This window comes from Labrus bergylta, chromosome 7, assembly GCF_963930695.1.
Source record: "Labrus bergylta chromosome 7, fLabBer1.1, whole genome shotgun sequence".
Lineage (NCBI taxonomy): Eukaryota > Metazoa > Chordata > Actinopteri > Labriformes > Labridae > Labrus > Labrus bergylta.
The window spans coordinates 28,246,859-28,253,045 of NC_089201.1; positions in this window are offsets into that span (position 1 = coordinate 28,246,859).

The following is a 6,187-nucleotide window of genomic DNA, read 5'->3' on the forward strand; positions in this document are numbered from 1 at the left end:
TTTTACCTTATTTTATTTTATCTTATTTTACTTTATTTTATTTTATCTTATTTTATTTTATCTTATTTTATTTGATCTTATTTTACCTTATTTTATTTGATCTTATTTTACCTTATTTAATTTTATCTTATTTTATTTTATCTTATTTTATTTGATCTTATTTTACCTTATTTTATTTTATCCTATTTTACCTTATTTTGGTTGTATTGCACCGCGGGAAGGAGACAAATGAAATTTCGATTCCACTGTATGTCTGGCATATTTTGAAATTGACGATAAAGTTGACTTTGACTTTGACTTTGACTTTGTTGAAGAAATCTATTCTATACAACAGGAGTTCTCAAACTTTTTTAGACCATGGACCCTTTTCAGATGAGAAATGTTTCCAAGGACCCCCCTCATTATCATAACGTTGATGAGCAAATATTAATACTATGTAGTAATGTACAATGTAGTACTTTGCAACGATAGAATTAGGTTACATTTATACTTTCCAAGTAATTCATTTTGTAAACTTGGAGAAAATGTTGGCTCCAAGGTGTTTTTTGTTTTTTTGTTTTTTTTATCGTTGCGCACTAAAAAGTGACAGACATGTCACGATCATATCAGAATTGATCTAATGGCACAAGTGGGTGGGAGTATTGGAAAAAAACAGCTAATTATATTGGCGCAAAACGTCCCAGTTTTTAGATATGCTTTTAAAATGATATAGCACACTTTTAAAATTGTTTTTAAATTATTCTGTGGACCTCCAAGCTATGGTTCACGGACCCCACTTTGAGAATCACTGCTATACAACATCAAACACAACGAGGATGTTAATTCAGATCTTTTTTTAAATGGCTGGTGTCCTATAGGGGACATGAAAATGGTGACTGCAACCTCTGTTACACTTACAGTTACGTTCATGCGGTCTTCAGTTTGTTTTGAATGTGTGAATATCTAACTGTGACCTTATATATACTAACAACGTGTTGTATGATAGTTGTATGTAAAGATGATTTCAAACATAGGATCCAGAACTGCCGGTAAATGTTTGAACATTCCTGAAGCCTTCCTGGACAGTTGACAGAAATCAGTATGATAAATATGATTCATGGTATTATTGATGAATAAAAGTAATGATGCTCTTAAAAGAGTAAAGGTAACTTCTGGAGTGTTTTCTAGCCCAATCATGCCTGACAACAATCTGATTTTTTTTTTTTGTCCTACAGAGCGGTGACCTTGAAACACTGAGGTGCTCTGTATTCTGAGCTCCGGACTATTTCTCTCTCCGATTTCTCCGCAATTCCTGCAGTCCATCACTGTCATATGCTCATTATTGATCAGAGACTGATGCGTCTCATGTTCACAGTTTGCTGTGTGAGCGCTGCACAATGATTCATGAGGCATCAGAACTGTAAAATAAAACAGGATCTTTAAGAGTGATTTCCTGTAACAATAACAACATGAGAACTGTTCTATTGACAGCACTGTGAGGATCAAATGTAAGAAGGCATAGGGATTGTTTAAATTGAGTAACATTAATTCATAATAATAACTAGTTTGTAATTTACAAAAAAGAGACAACGGTCAGAGGAGTGGCACACACCTCCATCTGATGCCAACCTCCCAAATGGCGACATGCAGTTGGCTTGTTAGTATCCTTAATGGATTAGTTTGCATGTTAAGCAGGTAAACACAAATAACCCCAGACAAGGACCTTCGTTTGAGGTAACTATTGTAATGTATGGTTGAAAAATAAATCATCAACCTCAAACAACATCGAAGAGAAGCAAACCAACTAGAAAGAACACAAAAAAAGTAACAAAGGATTTTTAACAACCACAACAAATAGTTACAAAACATCACCAAAGAGAATTAAAGACTAAAATGGTGCAACACATTCACAAACGGTTAAAAACGTCTATAAAAGGTAAAAAAATAAACAAAAAGAGAGGTGCTAAATAACATCACAAAGGAGCAACAACAAAAAAGGTGCAACATGACTGCAATGAAATGCAAATCGACATTAAAGGTCTAAAAAATGATTTTAAAGACATTCAAAACAAAAAGGTGCAAAACAACTAAAGAAGCAGACAGAAAGACCACCAGAGAGGTTAGATGTCTTCATAGCCTAAGTAAAATGATGTCCTATTCAGACTGTCCATCAGACATTATTGTAAGTTTAATTTTCAAAGTTAACGTTGTGGCAGTAATGGTTTCCCAGCTTCGCTCCATAAGACGGGTGTGCGGTACAATTACCAACAAAACCTTTTAAATGCAGCCCCGAGCGCTCCACTGTGAAAACAGCAGCAGGAAATGACTCTAAATTGTACCCAGAAATGTGAGTATGTGAGCTAAGTTCCAGCATCTGAAAAGATCCTGGAAATGTCTGAGGACCGCTGTGTTGCATGAAAGGAACATTCATCTCATTTAAATAAGTCAACAACAAGTATTTCGCACGGGGGGGCTCAGTGGACGCGGGACGCCTCCACAGGAGACGCCCAGCGGCGTGTTAGTTTTCTGCTGATTGACTCAGCGGGCTCTCATTATCACGAGGAGAGCGAGCTGTAAATGTTCCCACTCCTCCTCCTGTTTATTTTTCAGGTTACATCATGGTTGGGGAAAGTCACTTAAATGCCAGATTTGTATATCTAAGAGAAGCAGTTAGCACTTTAGTCAAAGTAACGTTGTGCTTTATTTAGCATTCCCACGTAAATTCTCCTCACATCTCTTTACAGGTACCTGAGTGGAACACTTGCATGCCCTACAAAGCTGTGACTCTGCAGTATATATCCTGCCCTGTCCATTTTTTATCACCTCAAAGGCTTTAAGAGTAAACACTGTTCTTATGTTCTGTCTTTTCAGTCTGAGAGTAAGACACAATAACTCTCCATAATGTCACAAGCTGTGTACGGCTGAAGAGCTGAAGAGGTTTAGAGCTAAAGGAAAAGCCATGAATGGTTTCACACATCAAAGAGCTCTACAGTAATGTTTTCTCATCTCGGCTCCGGCAGGAATCAATACAACCTCTGCTCTCTAAACTAAGAGGAAGAGCCCAGCACAGGTGCTGTTTTAAGAGTACAGAGCTCTCATCATGCAAAAGGATTGTCTGCTTATCCACTTTCACATATTTATGTGACGCTGCGTGAATACAGTGATGCAGAAAATAAGCAGCTATGAGTTTGAAACTTTTGTTTTACACTAATTTAAGAAAGCAATGACTCAGCAGTTGCTTTGATGGCTTGAACAAAGGCACCGGAGAATTGCAATTTGTTCCCAAAATACATTAATCCCTACAAATTGCAATCTTATGCGAGGCTTTTTTGGACTGCTGACAAGAAGCAGCATGATTTAGCAATGCATATGCATGGTGGGGAGAGGGAATGATGTGATTAAATATGTCTAGCCCCCCAATGCACAGGACATAGATTCTGCAATACATGTACTATATACCAATCTAAGGCTTTTACATATTGCCAACATTAAAATAACACCCATTTCTGTCTCCGTCTGACAGCTCTTGACAAATGTAGAGTGCTGGTAGAGTGTTTTCAAAGGATTAAATCATTGCCCTAAAAGACTGAAAAACAAACAGGAAAACATAGAATTTGAATCCTCGAGGTCTAGTTTGTGCTTCCAGCACTTCAGGTTCATTAACGTGCCATACGATGGCAATGTTTTCCTCGTTTGCTTCAGAAGCTCTTATCAAAAGTGAAAGACCTGGCGAGATCAAAGCACAGCCTTGTGGTTTTTCTCCCTCTGGCACTTTTTTGACTGGGCGAGCGAGCTTTTAAAGGACCTGTGACAACCACGCTGCCTTTGAAGTGCATTAGCATTGTCACTGTCTCATGTTGCACAATGATGTTCACAGCATACTGTCCCCACAAGCTGCTGCTCTAAAACTATCTGCACAACCCAACCACACACAAATTTCCCAGTTGTGAAATATTTGTTCTCATAATTTCAAAGCACCCCCCTGAGCCCTTTAATGCTGCACTATAATCATAATGAACAGGACCTTTATGGGCCCCAAAAAGCTGCTGCTGATAAAACCTTATTAAGCTTGGTTTTCATGTCCCAGAGGACAGATTGATTGCACTGAGAGGCTTTTAATAAAAATATGTTATCTCCCCACAATGATATGAAATCTCACTTTGGAAACTGCTGCTCCAACACTTTATCAATGGAAACATGATCAGAGGCAATCTAAGACTGCAGCACACTTTAAATCCTGCAGCTACAACTACTGCTGAATATCCGACTCAAGGTGTTTTTTTTTTTTTAAGAAATGGTAAAATGTATTTTTTCAACTTGGGTGTTGTCATCACATTATGTTTTGCTGCTTTTTCTGCTTCTTTCTTTCAGAACCAAACAAAGGGAAGCGATGAAAGACAACTCGCCCTTTGTCAGACGCCTATGGATCGAAAACTACTTATCCATCTCACCAGCTATGTCTTTGTACAGCAGCAAACAAAGGGTAAAAAAAAGATCTTAAGATGTGAAAAAATATCAATGCAAGGTCACTGCAATCATTTTGATGAACTTGATGAAAGTATGGACAAGCAGAGTTAACTCGCAGCAAGATGGTTCTGGTGTGAAACCCCTTGCAGAACAGGAGCCATTCTGAGAATTTGCACGTTCTCCCTGTGCAGGCTTGTGTTTCTCTGGGTACTCCTGCTTCCTTCCAACGCCCCAGTGACATTCACGTTGGGTAATTGGTGACACTAAATTACCCATAGGTGTGAATGTGACTGGTGATTGTCTGTAAACCTGTCCAGTGTGTACCCTATCTCTTTCCTAATGACAGATCAAGCCAACTGCAACCCCGAATAGGATAAGAGGTTTAGGTATAGGTAATGGATGGATGCTTGTATTTCTCATGTTTGAACACATTTTTGGAAATATATTTTTTTATGAAAAGATAGATATCACACTCTCCTATCATTATGAAAAATATAATACTGCATATAATACAGATTTAAAACAGCAAATGGACAATTCTGCCTTTGTGTGGGGATGCTACAGAATATATACAGTAGTAAAGAGAAGGGCAAAAAAACTATACATTACTTGCACCATGGTGGGATTCTGCTACCTTTGGACAAAAGCAAAGCTGGTTTATTCCCCATGTCTTTTTGCAAAGCAAAGACTTCTTCTCATCTTACTCTCAGCAGGGATGGGAATTTGCGCATCACCCAAATCTTTTCCTCGAAGTACTTCTTTGCCATTTTTCCAAAAAGTATAGATCAAAGTTTATTCTTGATGTTGGAAACGGTTGTTGAAATAAAGAAAAACTCAGCACAAGATCCATTTAGTCGCTGTTCTGTAACCAAGATTTGTTATATTGAATTTGTTTTTTTAATAACAGAGGTTAATGGTGGTGGAATGAACTCAGCTCTTTTATGAATACCTAGGCACTTAATGATATCATTGATGACGATGATGACGATGGTTTTGTTTGATAATGACAGTTGTAGGATGATTTTGCTAAATGCTGATTAGAACGCTCAGGAACAACTATCGATGTCGTGCTTTGCCTCTGTGTATTGCCTGTCAGCACAAGTGTTCGATTGGACTTTAAGTTGTTTGTTTGCACTTCCTGGGTGTTTCTGGGTCCTTGCTTGTGATGTACTTTCTCTCTGATGTACGTTGCTTTGGCTGCTAAATTAATTGTACAATAGTAGAATTGTAGAAATAAATCAAAACTCAACAATTTGCCAATTATTCAAACATTGTTGAACGAATATTCTATTGCAGAAACGAGTTGAAATATATCTTACCATCCCTTTCAAATGTCTTCATTGTCAAATATTCTATCGCCAACTTCAAGTCCTAGCTTAATATCTTTTAGATCTCAATGTCATGGTATCACAGTCACTACCAAACAAGAATCAGTGTGATAAACCTAAAACTCTCTTATCAAACTCTCCACACTTGCATTAAGAGCCACTACCCTCCACTATGTCACTAAGCTGTAATACAAATGGGATTTCAATAGAGTTGAAATTGATGGATTAACAGTTGCTGCATGTCTCGCCGCTTCTTTTTAAAAAAGTGGTGTGAGTGAGGCAGGGTCTAGGATTAACAAGGACAGGTTGAATTACAGCTTCAGTTTGGAGGCAATTCAATAGGAAGTGAATCAATCTGAGGATTAATTGTTGCACCACATCCTGAGCAGCAGACACTCGATACAGCCAGAGGG